This window comes from Polyergus mexicanus, unplaced genomic scaffold (genome assembly GCF_030449975.1).
Source record: "Polyergus mexicanus isolate NDT 795.1 unplaced genomic scaffold, iyPolMexi1.0 SCAF_17, whole genome shotgun sequence".
Taxonomy (NCBI): Eukaryota; Metazoa; Arthropoda; class Insecta; order Hymenoptera; family Formicidae; genus Polyergus; species Polyergus mexicanus.
In genome coordinates this window covers 3,007,246-3,033,964 of record NW_027223337.1, presented here as the reverse complement: position 1 = coordinate 3,033,964, position 26,719 = coordinate 3,007,246, and the positions used below count along the sequence as shown (strand labels likewise).

The 26,719-nt window shown below is 62.5% G+C and overlaps 5 pseudogenes; all 5 read right to left on the bottom strand.

The window, feature by feature from the left end:
- Window positions 1-369: 369 nt before the first annotated feature.
- Window positions 370-550, bottom strand: LOC138940944 (U2 spliceosomal RNA; annotated as a pseudogene).
- Window positions 551-6,853: 6,303 nt separating this feature from the next.
- LOC138940947 (U2 spliceosomal RNA) lies at window positions 6,854-7,032 on the bottom strand (annotated as a pseudogene).
- Window positions 7,033-13,336: 6,304 nt separating this feature from the next.
- LOC138940943 (U2 spliceosomal RNA) lies at window positions 13,337-13,517 on the bottom strand (annotated as a pseudogene).
- Window positions 13,518-19,813: 6,296 nt separating this feature from the next.
- LOC138940942 (U2 spliceosomal RNA) lies at window positions 19,814-19,994 on the bottom strand (annotated as a pseudogene).
- A 6,294-nt stretch (window positions 19,995-26,288) lies between these two features.
- LOC138940941 (U2 spliceosomal RNA) lies at window positions 26,289-26,469 on the bottom strand (annotated as a pseudogene).
- Between the last annotated feature and the right edge of the window lie 250 nt (window positions 26,470-26,719).

The following is a 26,719-nucleotide window of genomic DNA, read 5'->3' as shown; positions in this document are numbered from 1 at the left end:
CACCGCACTGCCGCACGTCACTCTCGGCGCAGAGCCCCAGGTCGAGGGAGCCCTAACCAAAGACTCGCGGAGCACACGCGTCGCGGCACCTCACTTTTACGCGCGCACGAACACGATATCACTTCCCGGCAAACGATTATCGCGGACACACACTCGCGGGTATAAAAATACTCAATAAATAAAATGCTTCTCTGAGCTAAGTCGCAATACTTTAAAATATGACTAGAAGCCCACGCGCGAGAGAGAGGTTAGGTGCACGTGGGCACCCCAGGGATCCAGCGTACCGCGCCGATTTTCGGAAACCTGGTGCAAGCAGGTTATCTGCCACGGGATTGATACCTAATAACCTGATGGGGTTGTGCTTTACCAGATTATTAGGCCGTTCCTGACGATACTGCAATGCCAGGCCGACCCGCGGCAGAGTCGGAGCAAGCTCCGGTCACCCGCCAGGTTCCAAAAATCAGTTTAATATTCTGAATCCCCTATGGGGATTGTATCAGATATTAAGCTGATAAGAACAGATAAATTGCCGTTTATTTTCACAATTAATGTTCCCCGGGGGGACAGCACCCCCCCGGGGTGCGAATACAATAAAAAGCGGCAATTAGCCGCGCGCTATATAAAAAATTAAAATTATGGGCGGGGGACATTGGCCCCCCCCGCCAGTGGGCACTACAACTAACGCTCTGGGGGAGCACTAATCTCCCCCAGGTCGACGGAATAAAAAGGTGATAATAAATTGCCCCGGCTGGCTGACCGGGGCAATGTACATCAAATCACAGCATTAGCCCCCGGGCCAATCACAGATAGGTCAGAGATAAAAGGACCCGGGGGCGCGCACGCGGCAAAGAGTAAATAAAATTAAATATGTAAAAAACGCGGCACACACATACTCGAATAAAATACAATATTGGGACGCGACATTCGCACTCGGAACAGATAGGCCCACACAACATGCAATAAAATAAAATAAACAAAACAGGGTTAAATAATAAAATAGAGCAGGGTAAAAAACCCTGCTCCCTCGCCGCTGCGAGCAAATAAATAAATACAAGTGGGCGAGACGACGCACTTAATAATTTACGCGACACACACACTCGGAACGGAAAAAATAAATAAGTACGAGGACGCATGAAGTGCCGCACCTACGCATTGGTGGGCCAACGCCGGCGAATCGCGCGGGGGGGTGTCGCGAGCACCCCCTCAGCCGAGGGGCGGGAGGGAGCGGCGTACTGGCGCACGCCAGACACGTGCTCCACGTAGATGTCCCTAGACCAGCGAATGGTATCCGAGACCATGAGGCGGCGCATCATCGAGGCGTAGGCGTTGCCAATCCTCAGCACTCTCAACACCGCCTCATTCCTCGGATCCCACGAGCCAAGGGCACCGACGACGAAGGCCGTCACTACGACGCGATATCCCCGCCGCTGGAGCTCCTCAGCCAAGGGCGAGTATTTGGCGACTTTCCTCGCCCTAGCCTCATCGAAGGACACCCAGCGGTTCTCGAAGGGGATCGTCACGTCGCAGATGACGACACACTTGGAGCGCTCGTGCCAGACCACAAGATCGGGCCGTAGCTCCCCGAGTTCGCCCTCCATGCCCTCAACCCGCCGGTTTACCCGCTTCTCCCCAGGCATACGGCAAGCCTTCCAGAGGCGGTGCAATACGGCGTCGTGCCTCAGCTGAATGGCGGCGGAGTGTACCCCACAATGACCTAAAACATGGGGAAGGGTCTCGGCTGCTGCCCCGCAACGCCGACACCTTCGGTCTGCCTCCCCCCAGCGGCGTGCACCGTTGAGAGGGAGGACATCCAATTTGGCGCGATGGATAAAGCGCCAGTCGGCGAAGCGAGTGAAGCTGCCGCCGCGGACATAGTGATTACTCACGCCCGCCCGCGACGACACCTCGAACACCTTCCCCTGGTCCGGCTTACGCAACAGCGTACCCGAATAGAAAGCCGCCACCGCTGAGCGCAGACGAGTAACCACCTGGTTGCGAGCACCAGGTGGCACCTTTACCGCGTCGCCTCCGGGACGTCGGCACCCGACAATGAGCCCCTCGGTCGCCTCACACCATTCCCACCGAAGGGACAACCTCTCAGACTGCCTCCGCGCAGCATTCCGAGCCGACGACCACAGGGAGCGCTCCCCTCCCTCGCGCAACCTCCCCTCCTGCGAACCGGAGAGGAAGGCCGCGATGTCCTCGCTGGTCGGAGGACCGCCAATCCGCCTGGCCACAACTCCCCGCAGAGACGCCCACGCGAGCGTCCTGACCGTCGCGTCGCCAGCCGTAAGCATACGGAAGACGTGCGCGACGGACAGGACGTCCGCGAGGTCAGCTAGCGGAAGTAGCCCACAACCCCCGCGTTTCGGGGGGAGGTAGACCACTTCCGCGCTGGCTCTCTGCGGGAGGTTGAGCCAGGCCTTGGCTTTGCGGCGGATCTCCAAGTCCGCCGCCTTCAGGGGACGCTTCTCCACTGTGGCCCCCCGCAGCAGAAAGTCCATCCGTGGCAGGATGTTCGTTGCCACGACCTCCAGTTTCTGCCACGGGGCAAGGAGGGATCGGTCAACCGCGCGAAGATCCTCAAGGAGGCCCCCGATAGTCGCGAATGGCGTTTGGTCGACCGAGCAACCCGTCGGGATACCGAGATGGTGATACGGCTCACCGGACGCAAGGGGATGGACGGGCTCTCCCTGGATTTCGAAGGTCGTCGGTAGGACCCTGCCGCCTGCTCCTGCACCGATGTGCAGGGTGGCACATTTAGCAGGGTTGAACCGCAACCCCACCGACGATGCTCCGTCCTCTGCAGCAGCCAGGAGCCGCTGCATTCCCTCGGGCGTATCGGCAACGAGTGCAATGTCGTCCGCATACGCTAAAACGCTAAAGCGCGAGCCCAATAGATCGAACCCCGCATCGACGTCGGTAATTGCACGCAGTACCGAGTCGATAGCGAGGTCAAATACTATCGGGCTCAGCGGACAACCTTGCCGAACCCCCGAGCGAACAGGGATGGGGTCGGTGAACCCGCCGGCCGCGCGCACCCGCGTGGTGCATCCCTCATACATGGACTGCCATGTACGAACGATGCCCCCCGGCACCCCGGAGCGAACGAGAGCGCGGCGGATCACCGCGTGCGGGACCGAACCAAACGCGTTGGAAAGGTCCAGCCACGCGACGACCGCCTGCCGCCTAGTCCTCCGCGCATCAGTTAGGATCTCCTGCAGGACAAAGTTGTGCTCAAAGCACCCCTCGTCCCGCAGGAATCCCTTCTGTGCCGGACTAAGCTTGTTGTTGTTGACCGCCCAGTCGGTCAAACGATCGGCAACGAGCGCCGCGAAAAGTTTGGGGGCAGTGTCCCCCAGCGCGAGAGGGCGCCAGTTCTCTAACATGTCCCGGTCGCCTTTTTTGTACACCAATACGGTGTTGGAGGTCTTCCAGGACGCTGGGACTGCCTCGAGCCGATAACACGCGTTAAATAACGCGGTGAGGAGCCGCACTCCCGGATCCGCTCCACGAAGGTCACGGTAAGTGACACCGTCGGGACCCGGCGCAGAGTTCGTCATACGCCGGAGCCGACGGTCCACCTCCAACTCCGTGAAGGGATCCAGGAGCGCGGACTCCCCCTCATCGGCCAAGGGGTCAGCACGCTCCACCTCCGCGCCCAGGCCGTCCAGGTGTTCCCCGCCGCGGTACAGCCCTTCGAAGTACGCCTGGACCCGCTGTCTCGGCACTTGGCACGATTCAGCGGGCCCCTGCAGCACTTCTCGGACCGCCTTGCGACGGTTCGCCCTGTACAGGGCCTGTATGCGCGTAGCTTCGCGCACCCAGCCCCCGCGCCCTTCTCCCTGCTGCTGGGGACCGGCCGGTGCCGGCCCCCTCCTAACGCCGTCTCGCGCCGGCACTCCCCCCTCACCCCGACGCGCCCGCGCCTCACGCGACCGATCCGGACGGTCGCGGGCGCCGGGTGCACCCCCGCCAACCGCTCTCGCTGCATCCTCCCCGAAGAAGGTGGCGACAGCAGCCGCCACCTCCTCCAGGTCCGCAATCGAGGCGACGGCCTCCACCCGCCAGACCAGCGCGTCACGAGCAGCCACACGTTGCCGCCTGTGCTGTCTTGCGACAGCCGCAGGGGCCGGTTGGCCACCGGACGGCAAGCCGGGCGGGGGGTTAGCACGCCGCGGGTTTCGGTGGTGCCCCCCGCCCCCGCTCCTAGGGACCGGCGGTGCCTCACCGCTCGCTCCGGGGCCGCCGATTGCGGGAACGCCCCGCCGACGGCCCATCACCCCAAGGACACCAACCTGGGCACTCGGATGTCCCGCGATGCTTTCTTCAGCACGCTCTCCCGGTGCCCCCTCCACGCTGGTCCCCGGCTGTGGGATGCCCGCAGCAACCCCTCGAACGGAGCGGACCATCGTCCGCTGCAAGACGACCGAACACGGTCGTAGGTTAGGCGTCGTTGTTACATTCGCCGGCGTTTGTGGCGGATGACCGGGCGTCCGCCTCAGCCCCACCGGCGTCGGACCATCGCTCCCGCTGGAGTCGCCGCTCCACCTCCTCCTCGCTCTTCTTCCCACGCACCTCCTCCACGGCCCACCCGAGTCCCCCTCGTCCTCCGATGGTGATGAGGGGGGCGCCGCTCCTTGATGCCGCCGCTCCTCCCGCCCCGGTGTTGAGGGGGTTGAAGGAAGGCGCATCCCGCCGACCACCTCCAACGGTGACCCCTCCAGGATGGTAGGGAGGGGGGAGGGTCTCGATGGAGTGACCCTCCCCGCGGTGTACCCCGTGGCCATCACGGGGGACCCGCAAGTCGATGTGGTCACCGTCTGGGTGGTCAGCGTGGCGGATCCCGACGCCGCAGGCACAAATGGTGGTGTAATGACCCCCGCGCACACGCCGCAGATGGAAGGCGGCGTGGTGGGGGTCATTCGGGGGGGCGGGGTCCCTCGTTGCGGGGTGGGCGTCCTCGCCCCACCCCTCGCCCCCCCGGATGCCTGCAGCGTCAGCGCGGCACTGAGATTCCGTACCGCGGTGCCGGCTGGGGATGTCATCGCCGGCTGGGCCCCTCTGGTGTTCCTCCCTGAGGAAGGGGGCCCCCGCGGTACGCCCCTGGCCGATGGTCGGGCCAGGGGGCCCGTCTGTAAAGCGCGCTTCTCGACCGGCACGCTTGACGCCCGAGATCTGCTCCTTGTTGTAGGACCCCCACAGGATGTCGTCGGGGGGGTCCTCTCGGGCGTCCTCCTCCATGCGCCCCCCATGCCGCCGAAGGATGGAGATTCGGCGGCAGGGGACCTCCTGGGGGGCGCGCGTGCCGGCCTGGATGCGCCGCTCTTCACGAGAGGCGCGCTCGTGGAACGCCGCAAATTCCTATTAAACGAGGGCCCCGCCTGGCTGGTGGTGGACGGCGGGGCCCCTGCGGCACTCCCTGTAGATGATTTGCCCCCGCTGGATGGTCTGCGGGGGCTTTTGCGCGCCTCTCTTGCCGCTTGTCCGGACGGGCATCTCCTATTGGCCGCGCCATCTTGTCCTGTGGATCCGCCATAAGACTGTGGATGCGCCTTACCTTTAGTTGCGGCGGCCGACGTCCTCCTAGTGGCGGCACCCAATATGGCGGCTGTCATGGCGGCCTGAGATGTCAAAATGGCCGCCCCACGTGTTGATGTTGTGGCCAGCGACGGAGATGTTCTTCGTGTCGCTGGCCCCGCTGCGGTGACAGCCGCGTAGGAGGGGGACTCTCCTGCTGCTCCTGGTGACCGGGATGTTCCTGCGGATGCTGTTGTTGTTGCAGGTGGTGTTACTCGTGACGTCGTGGCCGCGGAGTGCGACGTGGGTGGCCGCGAGGAGGCGAGGCTTCGCGACGATGGTCCAGCCGACGCCGATGCAGATGGGGCCGATGCAGAGGCCCGGGTCCGCACACCTGAAACACCACCAATATTATTCAGAGTTCTCTGTGCTCCGCGTACTGTGCGACACGCAGCTTCCGTCCGGGGGACGTGCTCCTTCTCAAAATGTTCTTTAACACGACGATAGGGGACCGCGCCTGTCCCCCTAAAGTTACATATTGAGCACACGTACGCTATTGTGTCCCCCGGATGGAATTTACGAATATGACGCGACAAATGCTGCGTGTCGCAGAAATCGCCCCTCGACCTGACGTTTCTGTCTGTGCTCCCCCAGCATCGCGGGCAACACACCCGCTCCGCCAGGGGATAAGTCAATACGACTTCGAGCGGGCTCTGCGCCATAACAATAAATTAATAATAAATAAAACAAAAACAATTAATAAAATTACGACGCGCGGCAAGCACGGAACCCCGCGCGCGGAACGCGGAGGCGGCACGTGGCGGGATAACCTACACACGTGTGTATGCAGGCACCCCGCGGCGGCGGATCGCGATGCGGCGCCCCGCCGTCACAACAACAGGTGCAACGATGCACCGCCGCACCGCGATGCACCACACGCACGCACCACACCCGCGCACCGCACACTCACCGCACTGCCGCACGTCACTCTCGGCGCAGAGCCCCAGGTCGAGGGAGCCCTGACCACAAAACTTCGCGGAGCACACGCGTCGCGGCACTTCACTTATACGCGCGCGGACACGAAAACACAAGTCGCTTCCCGGCAAAACGAATATCGCGGACACTCACTCGCGGAATATATAAATATACAATAAATAAAACTCTTCTCTGAGCTAAGTCTAACACTCTAAAGCCCACGCGCGAGAGAGAGGTTAGGTGCGCGTAGGCACCCCAGGGATCCAGCGTATCGCACCGATCTTCGGAAAACCTGGTGCAAGCAGGTTATCTGCCACGGGGTTGATACCTAATAACCTGATGGGGTTGTGCTTTACCAGATTATTAGGCCGTTCCTGACGGTACTGCAATGCCAGGCCGACCCGCGGCAGAGTCGGAGCAAGCTCCGGTCACCCGCCAGGTTCCAAAAATCAGTTTAATATTCTGAATCCCCTATGGGGATTGTATCAGATATTAAGCTGATAAGAACAGATAAATTGCCGTTTATTTTGAATTAATGTTCCCCGGGGGGACAGCACCCCCCCGGGGTGCGAATACAATAAAAAGTCGGCAATTAGCCGCGCGCAATATACTTAAAATATGGGCGGGAGACAATAGCCCCTCCCGCCAGTGGGCACTAAAACTAACGCGCTGGGGGAGCACTAGCCTCCCCCAGGTCGACGATATAAAAAGGTGATAAATAGATTGCCCCGGCTGACTGACCGGGGCAATGTATATCTAAATCACAGCAACCGCCCCCGGGCCAATCACAGATAAGAGGTCGGAGATAAAAGGACCCGGGGGCGCGCACGCGGCAAAAGAATAATAAATAAAATTAAATGTAAAACGCGACACACACATTCTCGGCTAAAATACAATATTAGATACGCGGCATTCATACTCGGAACAGACAGGCCCACACAACATGCAATAAAATATATAAAAATATAAAAACGGGTTAAAATAAAATTAGAGCAGGGCAAAACCCTGCTCCCTCGCCGCTGCGAGTAGATAAATAAATAAAAGTGGGCAAGACAACGCACTTAATAAATTACGCGACATGTACACCCGAGACGCAAAAAACAATAAATAAATAGGACGAAGACGCGTGAAGTGCCGCACCTACGCATTGGTGGGCCAACGCCGGCGAATCGCGCGGGGGGGTGTCGCGAGCACCCCCTCAGCCGAGGGGCGGGAGGGAGCGGCGTACTGGCGCACGCCAGACACGTGCTCCACGTAAATGTCCCTAGACCAGCGAATGGTATCCGAGACCATGAGGCGGCGCATCATCGAGGCGTAGGCGTTGCCAATCCTCAGCACCCTCAGTACCGCCTCATTCCTCGGATCCCACGAGCCAAGGGCACCGACGACGAAGGCCGTCACTACGACGCGATATCCCCGCCGCTGGAGCTCCTCAGCCAAGGGCGAGTATTTGGCGACTTTCCTCGCCCTAGCCTCATCGAAGGACACCCAGCGGTTCTCGAAGGGGATCGTCACGTCGCAGATGACGACACACTTGGAGCGCTCGTGCCAGACCACAAGATCGGGCCGTAGCTCCCCGAGTTCGCCCTCCATGCCCTCAACCCGCCGGTTTACCCGCTTCTCCCCAGGCATACGGCAAGCCTTCCAGAGGCGGTGCAATACGGCGTCGTGCCTCAGCTGAATGGCGGCGGAGTGTACCCCACAATGACCTAAAACATGGGGAAGGGTCTCGGCTGCTGCCCCGCAACGCCGACACCTTCGGTCTGCCTCCCCCCAGCGGCGTGCACCGTTGAGAGGGAGGACATCCAATTTGGCGCGATGGATAAAGCGCCAGTCGGCGAAGCGAGTGAAGCTGCCGCCGCGGACATAGTGATTACTCACGCCCGCCCGCGACGACACCTCGAACACCTTCCCCTGGTCCGGCTTACGCAACAGCGTACCCGAATAGAAAGCCGCCACCGCTGAGCGCAGACGAGTAACCACCTGGTTGCGAGCACCAGGTGGCACCTTTACCGCGTCGCCTCCGGGACGTCGGCACCCGACAATGAGCCCCTCGGTCGCCTCACACCATTCCCACCGAAGGGACAACCTCTCAGACTGCCTCCGCGCAGCATTCCGAGCCGACGACCACAGGGAGCGCTCCCCTCCCTCGCGCAACCTCCCCTCCTGCGAACCGGAGAGGAAGGCCGCGATGTCCTCGCTGGTCGGAGGACCGCCAATCCGCCTGGCCACAACTCCCCGCAGAGACGCCCACGCGAGCGTCCTGACCGTCGCGTCGCCAGCCGTAAGCATACGGAAGACGTGCGCGACGGACAGGACGTCCGCGAGGTCAGCTAGCGGAAGTAGCCCACAACCCCCGCGTTTCGGGGGGAGGTAGACCACTTCCGCGCTGGCTCTCTGCGGGAGGTTGAGCCAGGCCTTGGCTTTGCGGCGGATCTCCAAGTCCGCCGCCTTCAGGGGACGCTTCTCCACTGTGGCCCCCCGCAGCAGAAAGTCCATCCGTGGCAGGATGTTCGTTGCCACGACCTCCAGTTTCTGCCACGGGGCAAGGAGGGATCGGTCAACCGCGCGAAGATCCTCAAGGAGGCCCCCGATAGTCGCGAATGGCGTTTGGTCGACCGAGCAACCCGTCGGGATACCGAGATGGTGATACGGCTCACCGGACGCAAGGGGATGGACGGGCTCTCCCTGGATTTCGAAGGTCGTCGGTAGGACCCTGCCGCCTGCTCCTGCACCGATGTGCAGGGTGGCACATTTAGCAGGGTTGAACCGCAACCCCACCGACGATGCTCCGTCCTCTGCAGCAGCCAGGAGCCGCTGCATTCCCTCGGGCGTATCGGCAACGAGTGCAATGTCGTCCGCATACGCTAAAACGCTAAAGCGCGAGCCCAATAGATCGAACCCCGCATCGACGTCGGTAATTGCACGCAGTACCGAGTCGATAGCGAGGTCAAATACTATCGGGCTCAGCGGACAACCTTGCCGAACCCCCGAGCGAACAGGGATGGGGTCGGTGAACCCGCCGGCCGCGCGCACCCGCGTGGTGCATCCCTCATACATGGACTGCCATGTACGAACGATGCCCCCCGGCACCCCGGAGCGAACGAGAGCGCGGCGGATCACCGCGTGCGGGACCGAACCAAACGCGTTGGAAAGGTCCAGCCACGCGACGACCGCCTGCCGCCTAGTCCTCCGCGCATCAGTTAGGATCTCCTGCAGGACAAAGTTGTGCTCAAAGCACCCCTCGTCCCGCAGGAATCCCTTCTGTGCCGGACTAAGCTTGTTGTTGTTGACCGCCCAGTCGGTCAAACGATCGGCAACGAGCGCCGCGAAAAGTTTGGGGGCAGTGTCCCCCAGCGCGAGAGGGCGCCAGTTCTCTAACATGTCCCGGTCGCCTTTTTTGTACACCAATACGGTGTTGGAGGTCTTCCAGGACGCTGGGACTGCCTCGAGCCGATAACACGCGTTAAATAACGCGGTGAGGAGCCGCACTCCCGGATCCGCTCCACGAAGGTCACGGTAAGTGACACCGTCGGGACCCGGCGCAGAGTTCGTCATACGCCGGAGCCGACGGTCCACCTCCAACTCCGTGAAGGGATCCAGGAGCGCGGACTCCCCCTCATCGGCCAAGGGGTCAGCACGCTCCACCTCCGCGCCCAGGCCGTCCAGGTGTTCCCCGCCGCGGTACAGCCCTTCGAAGTACGCCTGGACCCGCTGTCTCGGCACTTGGCACGATTCAGCGGGCCCCTGCAGCACTTCTCGGACCGCCTTGCGACGGTTCGCCCTGTACAGGGCCTGTATGCGCGTAGCTTCGCGCACCCAGCCCCCGCGCCCTTCTCCCTGCTGCTGGGGACCGGCCGGTGCCGGCCCCCTCCTAACGCCGTCTCGCGCCGGCACTCCCCCCTCACCCCGACGCGCCCGCGCCTCACGCGACCGATCCGGACGGTCGCGGGCGCCGGGTGCACCCCCGCCAACCGCTCTCGCTGCATCCTCCCCGAAGAAGGTGGCGACAGCAGCCGCCACCTCCTCCAGGTCCGCAATCGAGGCGACGGCCTCCACCCGCCAGACCAGCGCGTCACGAGCAGCCACACGTTGCCGCCTGTGCTGTCTTGCGACAGCCGCAGGGGCCGGTTGGCCACCGGACGGCAAGCCGGGCGGGGGGTTAGCACGCCGCGGGTTTCGGTGGTGCCCCCCGCCCCCGCTCCTAGGGACCGGCGGTGCCTCACCGCTCGCTCCGGGGCCGCCGATTGCGGGAACGCCCCGCCGACGGCCCATCACCCCAAGGACACCAACCTGGGCACTCGGATGTCCCGCGATGCTTTCTTCAGCACGCTCTCCCGGTGCCCCCTCCACGCTGGTCCCCGGCTGTGGGATGCCCGCAGCAACCCCTCGAACGGAGCGGACCATCGTCCGCTGCAAGACGACCGAACACGGTCGTAGGTTAGGCGTCGTTGTTACATTCGCCGGCGTTTGTGGCGGATGACCGGGCGTCCGCCTCAGCCCCACCGGCGTCGGACCATCGCTCCCGCTGGAGTCGCCGCTCCACCTCCTCCTCGCTCTTCTTCCCACGCACCTCCTCCACGGCCCACCCGAGTCCCCCTCGTCCTCCGATGGTGATGAGGGGGGCGCCGCTCCTTGATGCCGCCGCTCCTCCCGCCCCGGTGTTGAGGGGGTTGAAGGAAGGCGCATCCCGCCGACCACCTCCAACGGTGACCCCTCCAGGATGGTAGGGAGGGGGGAGGGTCTCGATGGAGTGACCCTCCCCGCGGTGTACCCCGTGGCCATCACGGGGGACCCGCAAGTCGATGTGGTCACCGTCTGGGTGGTCAGCGTGGCGGATCCCGACGCCGCAGGCACAAATGGTGGTGTAATGACCCCCGCGCACACGCCGCAGATGGAAGGCGGCGTGGTGGGGGTCATTCGGGGGGGCGGGGTCCCTCGTTGCGGGGTGGGCGTCCTCGCCCCACCCCTCGCCCCCCCGGATGCCTGCAGCGTCAGCGCGGCACTGAGATTCCGTACCGCGGTGCCGGCTGGGGATGTCATCGCCGGCTGGGCCCCTCTGGTGTTCCTCCCTGAGGAAGGGGGCCCCCGCGGTACGCCCCTGGCCGATGGTCGGGCCAGGGGGCCCGTCTGTAAAGCGCGCTTCTCGACCGGCACGCTTGACGCCCGAGATCTGCTCCTTGTTGTAGGACCCCCACAGGATGTCGTCGGGGGGGTCCTCTCGGGCGTCCTCCTCCATGCGCCCCCCATGCCGCCGAAGGATGGAGATTCGGCGGCAGGGGACCTCCTGGGGGGCGCGCGTGCCGGCCTGGATGCGCCGCTCTTCACGAGAGGCGCGCTCGTGGAACGCCGCAAATTCCTATTAAACGAGGGCCCCGCCTGGCTGGTGGTGGACGGCGGGGCCCCTGCGGCACTCCCTGTAGATGATTTGCCCCCGCTGGATGGTCTGCGGGGGCTTTTGCGCGCCTCTCTTGCCGCTTGTCCGGACGGGCATCTCCTATTGGCCGCGCCATCTTGTCCTGTGGATCCGCCATAAGACTGTGGATGCGCCTTACCTTTAGTTGCGGCGGCCGACGTCCTCCTAGTGGCGGCACCCAATATGGCGGCTGTCATGGCGGCCTGAGATGTCAAAATGGCCGCCCCACGTGTTGATGTTGTGGCCAGCGACGGAGATGTTCTTCGTGTCGCTGGCCCCGCTGCGGTGACAGCCGCGTAGGAGGGGGACTCTCCTGCTGCTCCTGGTGACCGGGATGTTCCTGCGGATGCTGTTGTTGTTGCAGGTGGTGTTACTCGTGACGTCGTGGCCGCGGAGTGCGACGTGGGTGGCCGCGAGGAAGTGAGGCTTCGCGACGATGCTCCAGCCGACGCCGATGCAGATGGGGCCGATGCAGAGGCCCGGGTCCGCACACCTGAAACACCACCAATATTATTCAGAGTTCTTTGTGCTCCGCGTACTGTGCGACACGCAGCTTCCGTCCGGGGGACGTGCTCCTTCTCAAAATGTTCTTTCACTCTTCTGTAGGGGACCGCGCCTGTCCCCCTATAATTACATATGGAGCACACATATGCAATAGTGTCCCCCGGGTGGAATTTTCTTATGTGACGCGATAAATGCTGCGTGTCACAGAAGTCGCCCCTCGACCTGACGTTTCGGTCGGTGCTGCCCCAGCATCGCGGGCAACATACCCGCTCCGCCAAGGGGTACGTCAGCACCACCTCGAGCGGGCTCTGCGCCATAACAATAATAAATGAATAAATAAATAAATAAAATCTAGACGCGCGGCAAGCACGGAACCCCGCGCGCGGAACGCGGAGGCGGCACGTGGCGGGATAACCTACACACGTGTGTATGCAGGCACCCCGCGGCGGCGGATCGCGATGCGGCGCCCCGCCGTCACAACAACAGGTGCAACGATGCACCGCCGCACCGCGATGCACCACACGCACTCACCACACCCGCGCACCGCACACTCACCGCACTGCCGCACGTCACTCTCGGCGCAGAGCCCCAGGTCGAGGGAGCCCTAACCAAAGACTCGCGGAGCACACGCGTCGCGGCACCTCACTTTTACGCGCGCACGAACACGATATCACTTCCCGGCAAACGATTATCGCGGACACACACTCGCGGGTATAAAAATACTCAATAAATAAAATGCTTCTCTGAGCTAAGTCGCAATACTTTAAAATATGACTAGAAGCCCACGCGCGAGAGAGAGGTTAGGTGCACGTGGGCACCCCAGGGATCCAGCGTACCGCGCCGATTTTCGGAAACCTGGTGCAAGCAGGTTATCTGCCACGGGATTGATACCTAATAACCTGATGGGGTTGTGCTTTACCAGATTATTAGGCCGTTCCTGACGATACTGCAATGCCAGGCCGACCCGCGGCAGAGTCGGAGCAAGCTCCGGTCACCCGCCAGGTTCCAAAAATCAGTTTAATATTCTGAATCCCCTATGGGGATTGTATCAGATATTAAGCTGATAAGAACAGATAAATTGCCGTTTATTTTCACAATTAATGTTCCCCGGGGGGACAGCACCCCCCCGGGGTGCGAATACAATAAAAAGCGGCAATTAGCCGCGCGCTATATAAAAAATTAAAATTATGGGCGGGGGACATTGGCCCCCCCCGCCAGTGGGCACTACAACTAACGCTCTGGGGGAGCACTAATCTCCCCCAGGTCGACGGAATAAAAAGGTGATAATAAATTGCCCCGGCTGGCTGACCGGGGCAATGTACATCAAATCACAGCATTAGCCCCCGGGCCAATCACAGATAGGTCAGAGATAAAAGGACCCGGGGGCGCGCACGCGGCAAAGAGTAAATAAAATTAAATATGTAAAAAACGCGGCACACACATACTCGAATAAAATACAATATTGGGACGCGACATTCGCACTCGGAACAGATAGGCCCACACAACATGCAATAAAATAAAATAAACAAAACAGGGTTAAATAATAAAATAGAGCAGGGTAAAAAACCCTGCTCCCTCGCCGCTGCGAGCAAATAAATAAATACAAGTGGGCGAGACGACGCACTTAATAATTTACGCGACACACACACTCGGAACGGAAAAAATAAATAAGTACGAGGACGCATGAAGTGCCGCACCTACGCATTGGTGGGCCAACGCCGGCGAATCGCGCGGGGGGGTGTCGCGAGCACCCCCTCAGCCGAGGGGCGGGAGGGAGCGGCGTACTGGCGCACGCCAGACACGTGCTCCACGTAGATGTCCCTAGACCAGCGAATGGTATCCGAGACCATGAGGCGGCGCATCATCGAGGCGTAGGCGTTGCCAATCCTCAGCACTCTCAACACCGCCTCATTCCTCGGATCCCACGAGCCAAGGGCACCGACGACGAAGGCCGTCACTACGACGCGATATCCCCGCCGCTGGAGCTCCTCAGCCAAGGGCGAGTATTTGGCGACTTTCCTCGCCCTAGCCTCATCGAAGGACACCCAGCGGTTCTCGAAGGGGATCGTCACGTCGCAGATGACGACACACTTGGAGCGCTCGTGCCAGACCACAAGATCGGGCCGTAGCTCCCCGAGTTCGCCCTCCATGCCCTCAACCCGCCGGTTTACCCGCTTCTCCCCAGGCATACGGCAAGCCTTCCAGAGGCGGTGCAATACGGCGTCGTGCCTCAGCTGAATGGCGGCGGAGTGTACCCCACAATGACCTAAAACATGGGGAAGGGTCTCGGCTGCTGCCCCGCAACGCCGACACCTTCGGTCTGCCTCCCCCCAGCGGCGTGCACCGTTGAGAGGGAGGACATCCAATTTGGCGCGATGGATAAAGCGCCAGTCGGCGAAGCGAGTGAAGCTGCCGCCGCGGACATAGTGATTACTCACGCCCGCCCGCGACGACACCTCGAACACCTTCCCCTGGTCCGGCTTACGCAACAGCGTACCCGAATAGAAAGCCGCCACCGCTGAGCGCAGACGAGTAACCACCTGGTTGCGAGCACCAGGTGGCACCTTTACCGCGTCGCCTCCGGGACGTCGGCACCCGACAATGAGCCCCTCGGTCGCCTCACACCATTCCCACCGAAGGGACAACCTCTCAGACTGCCTCCGCGCAGCATTCCGAGCCGACGACCACAGGGAGCGCTCCCCTCCCTCGCGCAACCTCCCCTCCTGCGAACCGGAGAGGAAGGCCGCGATGTCCTCGCTGGTCGGAGGACCGCCAATCCGCCTGGCCACAACTCCCCGCAGAGACGCCCACGCGAGCGTCCTGACCGTCGCGTCGCCAGCCGTAAGCATACGGAAGACGTGCGCGACGGACAGGACGTCCGCGAGGTCAGCTAGCGGAAGTAGCCCACAACCCCCGCGTTTCGGGGGGAGGTAGACCACTTCCGCGCTGGCTCTCTGCGGGAGGTTGAGCCAGGCCTTGGCTTTGCGGCGGATCTCCAAGTCCGCCGCCTTCAGGGGACGCTTCTCCACTGTGGCCCCCCGCAGCAGAAAGTCCATCCGTGGCAGGATGTTCGTTGCCACGACCTCCAGTTTCTGCCACGGGGCAAGGAGGGATCGGTCAACCGCGCGAAGATCCTCAAGGAGGCCCCCGATAGTCGCGAATGGCGTTTGGTCGACCGAGCAACCCGTCGGGATACCGAGATGGTGATACGGCTCACCGGACGCAAGGGGATGGACGGGCTCTCCCTGGATTTCGAAGGTCGTCGGTAGGACCCTGCCGCCTGCTCCTGCACCGATGTGCAGGGTGGCACATTTAGCAGGGTTGAACCGCAACCCCACCGACGATGCTCCGTCCTCTGCAGCAGCCAGGAGCCGCTGCATTCCCTCGGGCGTATCGGCAACGAGTGCAATGTCGTCCGCATACGCTAAAACGCTAAAGCGCGAGCCCAATAGATCGAACCCCGCATCGACGTCGGTAATTGCACGCAGTACCGAGTCGATAGCGAGGTCAAATACTATCGGGCTCAGCGGACAACCTTGCCGAACCCCCGAGCGAACAGGGATGGGGTCGGTGAACCCGCCGGCCGCGCGCACCCGCGTGGTGCATCCCTCATACATGGACTGCCATGTACGAACGATGCCCCCCGGCACCCCGGAGCGAACGAGAGCGCGGCGGATCACCGCGTGCGGGACCGAACCAAACGCGTTGGAAAGGTCCAGCCACGCGACGACCGCCTGCCGCCTAGTCCTCCGCGCATCAGTTAGGATCTCCTGCAGGACAAAGTTGTGCTCAAAGCACCCCTCGTCCCGCAGGAATCCCTTCTGTGCCGGACTAAGCTTGTTGTTGTTGACCGCCCAGTCGGTCAAACGATCGGCAACGAGCGCCGCGAAAAGTTTGGGGGCAGTGTCCCCCAGCGCGAGAGGGCGCCAGTTCTCTAACATGTCCCGGTCGCCTTTTTTGTACACCAATACGGTGTTGGAGGTCTTCCAGGACGCTGGGACTGCCTCGAGCCGATAACACGCGTTAAATAACGCGGTGAGGAGCCGCACTCCCGGATCCGCTCCACGAAGGTCACGGTAAGTGACACCGTCGGGACCCGGCGCAGAGTTCGTCATACGCCGGAGCCGACGGTCCACCTCCAACTCCGTGAAGGGATCCAGGAGCGCGGACTCCCCCTCATCGGCCAAGGGGTCAGCACGCTCCACCTCCGCGCCCAGGCCGTCCAGGTGTTCCCCGCCGCGGTACAGCCCTTCGAAGTACGCCTGGACCCGCTGTCTCGGCACTTGGCACGATTCAGCGGGCCCCTGCAGCACTTCTCGGACCGCCTTGCGACGGTTCGCCCTGTACAGGGCCTGTATGCGCGTAGCTTCGCGCACCCAGCCCCCGCGCCCTTCTCCCTGCTGCTGGGGACCGGCCGGTGCCGGCCCCCTCCTAACGCCGTCTCGCGCCGGCACTCCCCCCTCACCCCGACGCGCCCGCGCCTCACGCGACCGATCCGGACGGTCGCGGGCGCCGGGTGCACCCCCGCCAACCGCTCTCGCTGCATCCTCCCCGAAGAAGGTGGCGACAGCAGCCGCCACCTCCTCCAGGTCCGCAATCGAGGCGACGGCCTCCACCCGCCAGACCAGCGCGTCACGAGCAGCCACACGTTGCCGCCTGTGCTGTCTTGCGACAGCCGCAGGGGCCGGTTGGCCACCGGACGGCAAGCCGGGCGGGGGGTTAGCACGCCGCGGGTTTCGGTGGTGCCCCCCGCCCCCGCTCCTAGGGACCGGCGGTGCCTCACCGCTCGCTCCGGGGCCGCCGATTGCGGGAACGCCCCGCCGACGGCCCATCACCCCAAGGACACCAACCTGGGCACTCGGATGTCCCGCGATGCTTTCTTCAGCACGCTCTCCCGGTGCCCCCTCCACGCTGGTCCCCGGCTGTGGGATGCCCGCAGCAACCCCTCGAACGGAGCGGACCATCGTCCGCTGCAAGACGACCGAACACGGTCGTAGGTTAGGCGTCGTTGTTACATTCGCCGGCGTTTGTGGCGGATGACCGGGCGTCCGCCTCAGCCCCACCGGCGTCGGACCATCGCTCCCGCTGGAGTCGCCGCTCCACCTCCTCCTCGCTCTTCTTCCCACGCACCTCCTCCACGGCCCACCCGAGTCCCCCTCGTCCTCCGATGGTGATGAGGGGGGCGCCGCTCCTTGATGCCGCCGCTCCTCCCGCCCCGGTGTTGAGGGGGTTGAAGGAAGGCGCATCCCGCCGACCACCTCCAACGGTGACCCCTCCAGGATGGTAGGGAGGGGGGAGGGTCTCGATGGAGTGACCCTCCCCGCGGTGTACCCCGTGGCCATCACGGGGGACCCGCAAGTCGATGTGGTCACCGTCTGGGTGGTCAGCGTGGCGGATCCCGACGCCGCAGGCACAAATGGTGGTGTAATGACCCCCGCGCACACGCCGCAGATGGAAGGCGGCGTGGTGGGGGTCATTCGGGGGGGCGGGGTCCCTCGTTGCGGGGTGGGCGTCCTCGCCCCACCCCTCGCCCCCCCGGATGCCTGCAGCGTCAGCGCGGCACTGAGATTCCGTACCGCGGTGCCGGCTGGGGATGTCATCGCCGGCTGGGCCCCTCTGGTGTTCCTCCCTGAGGAAGGGGGCCCCCGCGGTACGCCCCTGGCCGATGGTCGGGCCAGGGGGCCCGTCTGTAAAGCGCGCTTCTCGACCGGCACGCTTGACGCCCGAGATCTGCTCCTTGTTGTAGGACCCCCACAGGATGTCGTCGGGGGGGTCCTCTCGGGCGTCCTCCTCCATGCGCCCCCCATGCCGCCGAAGGATGGAGATTCGGCGGCAGGGGACCTCCTGGGGGGCGCGCGTGCCGGCCTGGATGCGCCGCTCTTCACGAGAGGCGCGCTCGTGGAACGCCGCAAATTCCTATTAAACGAGGGCCCCGCCTGGCTGGTGGTGGACGGCGGGGCCCCTGCGGCACTCCCTGTAGATGATTTGCCCCCGCTGGATGGTCTGCGGGGGCTTTTGCGCGCCTCTCTTGCCGCTTGTCCGGACGGGCATCTCCTATTGGCCGCGCCATCTTGTCCTGTGGATCCGCCATAAGACTGTGGATGCGCCTTACCTTTAGTTGCGGCGGCCGACGTCCTCCTAGTGGCGGCACCCAATATGGCGGCTGTCATGGCGGCCTGAGATGTCAAAATGGCCGCCCCACGTGTTGATGTTGTGGCCAGCGACGGAGATGTTCTTCGTGTCGCTGGCCCCGCTGCGGTGACAGCCGCGTAGGAGGGGGACTCTCCTGCTGCTCCTGGTGACCGGGATGTTCCTGCGGATGCTGTTGTTGTTGCAGGTGGTGTTACTCGTGACGTCGTGGCCGCGGAGTGCGACGTGGGTGGCCGCGAGGAAGTGAGGCTTCGCGACGATGCTCCAGCCGACGCCGATGCAGATGGGGCCGATGCAGAGGCCCGGGTCCGCACACCTGAAACACCACCAATATTATTCAGAGTTCTTTGTGCTCCGCGTACTGTGCGACACGCAGCTTCCGTCCGGGGGACGTGCTCCTTCTCAAAATGTTCTTTCACTCTTCTGTAGGGGACCGCGCCTGTCCCCCTATAATTACATATGGAGCACACATATGCAATAGTGTCCCCCGGGTGGAATTTTCTTATGTGACGCGATAAATGCTGCGTGTCACAGAAGTCGCCCCTCGACCTGACGTTTCGGTCGGTGCTGCCCCAGCATCGCGGGCAACATACCCGCTCCGCCAAGGGGTACGTCAGCACCACCTCGAGCGGGCTCTGCGCCATAACAATAATAAATGAATAAATAAATAAATAAAATCTAGACGCGCGGCAAGCACGGAACCCCGCGCGCGGAACGCGGAGGCGGCACGTGGCGGGATAACCTACACACGTGTGTATGCAGGCACCCCGCGGCGGCGGATCGCGATGCGGCGCCCCGCCGTCACAACAACAGGTGCAACGATGCACCGCCGCACCGCGATGCACCACACGCACTCACCACACCCGCGCACCGCACACTCACCGCACTGCCGCACGTCACTCTCGGCGCAGAGCCCCAGGTCGAGGGAGCCCTAACCAAAGACTCGCGGAGCACACGCGTCGCGGCACCTCACTTTTACGCGCGCACGAACACGATATCACTTCCCGGCAAACGATTATCGCGGACACACACTCGCGGGTATAAAAATACTCAATAAATAAAATGCTTCTCTGAGCTAAGTCGCAATACTTTAAAATATGACTAGAAGCCCACGCGCGAGAGAGAGGTTAGGTGCACGTGGGCACCCCAGGGATCCAGCGTACCGCGCCGATTTTCGGAAACCTGGTGCAAGCAGGTTATCTGCCACGGGATTGATACCTAATAACCTGATGGGGTTGTGCTTTACCAGATTATTAGGCCGTTCCTGACGATACTGCAATGCCAGGCCGACCCGCGGCAGAGTCGGAGCAAGCTCCGGTCACCCGCCAGGTTCCAAAAATCAGTTTAATATTCTGAATCCCCTATGGGGATTGTATCAGATATTAAGCTGATAAGAACAGATAAATTGCCGTTTATTTTCACAATTAATGTTCCCCGGGGGGACAGCACCCCCCCGGGGTGCGAATACAATAAAAAGCGGCAATTAGCCGCGCGCTATATAAAAAATTAAAATTATGGGCGGGGGACATTGGCCCCCCCCGCCAGTGGGCACTACAACTAACGCTCTGGGGGAGCACTAATCTCCCCCAGGTCGACGGAATAAAAAGGTGATAATAAATTGCCCCGGCTGGCTGACCGGGGCAATGTACATCAAATCACAGCATTAGCCCCCGGGCCAATCACAGATAAAGGTCAGAGATAAAAGGACCCGGGGGCGCGCACGCGGCAAAAAGTATAATTAAAAATAAATATGTAAAACGCGATGCATTCATACTCGGCTAAAATACAATAGTAGGTACGCGACATTCATACTCGGAACAAATAGGCCCACACAACATGCAATAAAATAAATAAATAAACATAACAGGTTAAATAATAAAATAGAGCAGGGCAAAAACCCTGCTCCCTCGCCGCTGCGAGCAAATAAATAAATACAAGTGGGCGAGACGACGCACTTAATAATTTACGCGACACACACACTCGGAACGGAAAAAATAAATAAGTACGAGGACGCATGGAGTGCCGCACCTACGCATTGGTGGGCCAACGCCGGCGAATCGCGCGGGGGGGTGTCGCGAGCACCCCCTCAGCCGAGGGGCGGGAGGGAGCGGCGTACTGGCGCACGCCAGACACGTGCTCCACGTAGATGTCCCTAGACCAGCGAATGGTATCCGAGACCATGAGGCGGCGCATCATCGAGGCGTAGGCGTTGCCAATCCTCAGCACCCTCAGAACCGCCTCATTCCTCGGATCCCACGAGCCAAGGGCACCGACGACGAAGGCCGTCACTACGACGCGATATCCCCGCCGCTGGAGCTCCTCAGCCAAGGGCGAGTATTTGGCGACTTTCCTCGCCCTAGCCTCATCGAAGGACACCCAGCGGTTTTCAAAGGGGATCGTCACGTCGCAGATGACGACACACTTGGAGCGCTCGTGCCAGACCACAAGATCGGGCCGTAGCTCCCCAAGTTCGCCCTCCATGCCCTCCACCCGCCGGTTTACCCGCTTCTCCCCAGGCATACGGCAAGCCTTCCAGAGGCGGTGCAAGACGGTGTCATGTCTCAGCTGAATGGCAGCGGAATGCACCCCGCAGTGCCCTAAGACATGGGGAAGGGTCTCGGCTGCTGCCCCGCAACGCCGACACCTTCTGTCCGCCTCCCCCCAACGGCGTGCACCGTTGAGAGGGAGGACGTCCAATCTGGCGCGATGGATAAAACGCCAGTCGGCGAAGCGAGTGAAGCTGCCGCCGCGGACATAGTGATTGCTCACACCCGCCCGCGACGACACCTCAAACACCTTCCCCTGATCGGGTTTACGCAACAGCGTACCCGCGTAAAAAGCCGCCACCGCTGAGCGCAGACGAGTGACCACCTGGTTACGGGCTCCAGGTGGCACCTTTACCGCGTCGCCTCCGGGACGTCGGCACCCGACAATGAGCTCCTCGGTCGCCTCACACCATTCCCACCGAAGGGACAACCTCTCAGACTGCCTCCGCGCGGCATTCCGAGCCGTCGACCACAGGGAGCGCTCCCCTCCCTCGCGCAACCTCCCCTCCTGCGAACCGGAGAGGAAGGCCGCGATGTCCTCGTTGGTCGGAGGACCGCCAATCCGCCTGGCCACAACTCCCCGCAGAGACGCCCACGCGAGCGTCCTGACCGTCGCGTCGCCAGCCGTAAGCATACGGAAGACGTGCGCGACGGACAGGACGTCCGCGAGGTCAGCTAGCGGAAGTAGCCCACAACCCCCGCGTTTCGGGGGGAGGTAGACCACTTCCGCGCTGGCTCTCTGCGGGAGGTTGAGCCAGGCCTTGGCTTTGCGGCGGATCTCCAAGTCCGCCGCCTTCAGGGGACGCTTCTCCACTGTGGCCCCCCGCAGCAGAAAGTCCATCCGTGGCAGGATGTTCGTTGCCACGACCTCCAGTTTCTGCCACGGGGCAAGGAGGGATCGGTCAACCGCGCGAAGATCCTCAAGGAGGCCCCCGATAGTGGCGAATGGCGTTTGGTCGACCGAGCAACCCGTCGGGATACCGAGATGGTGATACGGCTCACCGGACGCAAGGGGATGGACGGGCTCTCCCTGGATTTCGAAGGTCGTCGGTAGGACCCTGCTGCCTGCTCCTGCACCGATGTGCAGGGTGGCACATTTAGCAGGGTTGAACCGCAACCCCACCGACGATGCTCCGTCCTCTGCAGCAGCCAGAAGCCGCTGCATTCCCTCGGGCGTATCGGCAACGAGTGCAATGTCGTCCGCATACGCTAAAACGCTAAAGCGCGAGCCCAATAGATCGAACCCCGCATCGACATCGGTAATTGCACGCAGTACCGAGTCGATGGCGAGGTCAAATACTATCGGGCTCAGCGGACAACCTTGCCGAACCCCCGAACGAACAGGGATGGGGTCGGTGAACCCGTCGGCCGCGCGCACCCGCGTGGTGCATCCCTCATACATGGATTGCCATGTACGAACGATGCCCCCCGGCACCCCGGAGCGAACGAGAGCGCGGCGGATCACCGCGTGCGGGACCGAACCAAACGCGTTGGAAAGGTCCAGCCACGCGACGACCGCCTGCCGCCTAGTCCTCCGCGCATAAGTCAGGATCTCCCGCAGGACAAAATTGTGCTCAAAGCACCCCTCGTCCCGCAGGAATCCCTTCTGAGCCGGACTTAGCTTGTTGTTGCTGACCGCCCAATCGGTCAGACGATCGGCAACGAGCGCCGCGAAAAGTTTGGGGGCAGTGTCCCCCAGCGCGAGAGGGCGCCAGTTTTCCAATATATCCCGGTCGCCTTTCTTATACACCAATACGGTGTTGGAGGTCTTCCAGGACGCTGGGACTGCCTCAAGCCGATAACACGCATTAAATAATGCGGTGAGGAGCCGCACTCCCGGATCCGCTCCACGAAGGTCACGGTAAGTGATACCGTCGGGACCCGGCGCAGAGTTCGTCATACGCCGGAGCCGACGGTCCACCTCCAACTCCGTGAAGGGATCCAGGAGCGCGGACTCCCCCTCATCGGCCAAGGGGTCAGCACGCTCCACCTCCGCGCCCAGGTTGCCCAGGAGTTCGCCGCCGCGGTACAGCCCTTCGAAGTACGCCTGAACCCGCTGTCTCGGCACTTGGCACGATTCAGCAGGCCCCCGCAGCACTTCTCGGACTGCCTTGCGACGGTTCGCCCTGTACAGTGCCTGAATGCGCGTAGCTTCGCGCACCCAGCCCCCGCGACCTTCTCCCTGCTGCTGGGGACCGGCCGGTGCCGGCCCCCTCCTGACGCCGTCTCGCGCCGGCACTCCCCCCTCACCCCGACGCGCCCGCGCCTCACGCGACCGATCCGGACGGTCGCGGGCGCCGGGTGCACCCCCGCCAACCGCTCTCGCTGCATCCTCCCCGAAGAAGGTGGCGACAGCAGCCGCCACCTCCTCCAGGTCCGCAATCGAGGCGACGGCCTCCGCCCGCCCGACCAGCGCGTCACGAGCAGCCACACGTTGCCGCCTGTGCTGTCTTGCGACAGCCGCAGGGGCCGGTTGGCCACCGGACGGCAAGCCGGGCGGGGGGTTAGCACGTCGCGGGTTTCGGGGGTGCCCCCCGCCCCCGCTCCTAGAGACCGGCGGTGCCTCGCCGCTCGCTCCGGAGCCGCCGGCTACGGGAACGCCCCGCCGACGGCCCATCACCCCAAGGACATTTACCTGGGCACTCGGATGTCCCGCGATGCCTTCTTCAGCACGCTCTCCCGGTGCCCTCTCCACGCTGGTCCCCGGCTGTGGGATGCCCGCAGCAACCCCTCGAACAGTGCGGACCATTGTCCGCTGCAAGACGACCGAACACGGTCGTAAGTTAGGCGTCGTTGTTGAATTCGCCGGCGTTTGTGGCGGATGACCGGGCGTCCGCCTCAGCCCCACCGGCGTCGGACCATCGCCCCCGCTGGAGTCGCCGCTCCACCTCCCCCTCGCTCTTCGCCCCACGTGCCTCCTCCACGGCCCACCTGAGTCCCCCTCGTCCTCCGATGGCGATGAGGGGGGCGCCGCTCCTTGGTGCCGCCGCTCCTCCTGCCCTGGTGTTGAGGGTGTTAAAGGAAGGCGCATCCCGCCGACCACCTCCAACGGTGACCCCTCCAAGATGGTAGGGAGGGGGGAGGGTCTCGATGGGGTGACCCTCCCCGCGGTGTACCCCGTGGCCATCACGGGGGACCCGCACGTTGACGTGGTCACCGTCTGGGTGGTCAGCGTGGCGGATCCCGACGCCGCAGGCACAAACGGCGGTGTAATGACCCCCGCGCACACGCCGCAGATGGAAGGCGGCGTGGTGGGGGTCATTCGGGGGGGCGGGGTCCCTCGTTGCGGGGTGGGCGTCCTCGCCGCACCCCTCGCCCCCCCGGATGCCTGCAGCGTCAGCGCGGCACTGAGATTACGTACCGCGGTGCCGGCTGGGGATGTCATCACCGGCTGGGCCCCCCTGGTGTTCCTCCCTGAAGAAGGGGGCCCCCGCGGTACGCCCCTGGCCGATGGTCGGGCCAGGGGGCCCGTCCGTGGCGCGCACTTCTCGGCCGGCACGCTTGACGCCCGAGATCGGCTCCTGGTCGTAGGACCCCCACAGGATGTCGTCGGGGGGGTCCTCTCGGGCGTCCTCCTCCATGCGCCCCCCATGCCGCCGAAGGATGGAGATTCGGCGGCAGGGGACCTCCTGGGGGGCGCGCGTGCCGGTCTGGATGCGCCGCTCTTCACGAGAGGCGCGCTCGTGGAACGCCGCAAATTCCGATTTAATTCGGGCCCCGCCTGGCTGGTGGTGGTCGGCGGGGCCCCTGCGGCACTCCTCGTCGTTGATTTGCCCCCGCTGGATGGTCTGCGGGGGCTTTTGCGCGCCTCTCTTGCCGCTTGTCCGGACGGGCATCTCCTATTGGCCGCGCCATCTTGTCCTATGGATCCGCCATTATCCTGTGGATGCGCCTTACCTTTAGTTGCGGCGGCCGACGTCCTCCTAGTGGCGGCACCCAATATGGCGGCTGTCATGGCGGCCTGTGATGTCAAGATGGCCGCCCCACGTGTTGTTATTGTGGCCAGCGACGAAGATGATGTGCGTGTCGCTGGCCCCGCTGCGGTGACAGCCGCGTATGAGGGGGACTCTCCTGCTGCTCCAGATGTTCGGGATGCTGTTGTTGTTGCTGTTGCAGGTGGTGTTAATCGTGTGGTGGACGTCGTGGCCGCGGAGTGCAACGTGGGTGGCCGCGAGGAAGCGAGGCCTCGCGACGATGCTCCAGCCGACGCCGACGCAGATGGGGCCGCTGCAGAGGCCCGGGTCCGCACACCTGAAACACCACCAGAATTAGTTAACGTTCTTTGTGCTCCGCGTACTGTGCGACACGCAGCTTCCGTCCGGGGGACGTGTTCTTTCTCGAAATGTTCTTTGACGCGTCTGTACGGGACCGCGCCTGTCCCCCTAAAGTTACATATAGAACACACGTATGCTATAGTGTCCCCCGGGTGGAATTTTCTAATGTGTCGTGATAAATGCTGCGTGTCGCAGAAATCGCCCCTCGACCTGACATTTCTGTCAGTACTCCCCCAGCATCGCGGACAACACACCCGCTCCGCCAGGGGGTACGACAGGACGACTTCGAGCGGGCTCTGCGCCATAATAATAATAAATAAATAAATAAATAAACAAATAATAAAATAAAGACGCGCGGCAAGCACGGAACCCCGCGCGCGGAACGCGGAGGCGGCACGTGGCGGGATAACCTATGCAGGCACCCCGCGGCGGCGGATCGCGATGCGGCGCCCCGCCGCTACAACAACAGGTGCAACGATGCACCGCCGCACCGCGATGCACCACACGCACGCACCACACCCGCGCACCGCACACTCACCGCACTGCCGCACGTCACTCTCGGCGCAGAGCCCCAGGTCGAGGGAGCCCTAACCAAAAACTCGCGGAGCACACGCGTCGCGGCACTTCACTTTTCGCGCGGAAGACACAAAATCACAAGTCGCTTCCCGGTGAACGAAAAATCGCGGACACTCACTCGCGGATATAAATAAACAATAAATAAATACTTCTCTGAGCTAAGTCTGGCCAACTAATGGATATAATGCCCACGCGCGAGAGAGAGGTTAGGTGCACGTGGGCACCCCAGGGATCCAGCGTACCGCGCCGATTTTCGGAAACCTGGTGCAAGCAGGTTATCTGCCACGGGATTGATACCTAATAACCTGATGGGGTTGTGCTTTACCAGATTATTAGGCCGTTCCTGACGATACTGCAATGCCAGGCCGACCCGCGGCAGAGTCGGAGCAAGCTCCGGTCACCCGCCAGGTTCCAAAAATCAGTTTAATATTCTGAATCCCCTATGGGGATTGTATCAGATATTAAGCTGATAAGAACAGATAAATTGCCGTTTATTTTCACAATTAATGTTCCCCGGGGGGACAGCACCCCCCCGGGGTGCGAATACAATAAAAAGCGGCAATTAGCCGCGCGCTATATAAAAAATTAAAATTATGGGCGGGGGACATTGGCCCCCCCCGCCAGTGGGCACTACAACTAACGCTCTGGGGGAGCACTAATCTCCCCCAGGTCGACGGAATAAAAAGGTGATAATAAATTGCCCCGGCTGGCTGACCGGGGCAATGTACATCAAATCACAGCATTAGCCCCCGGGCCAA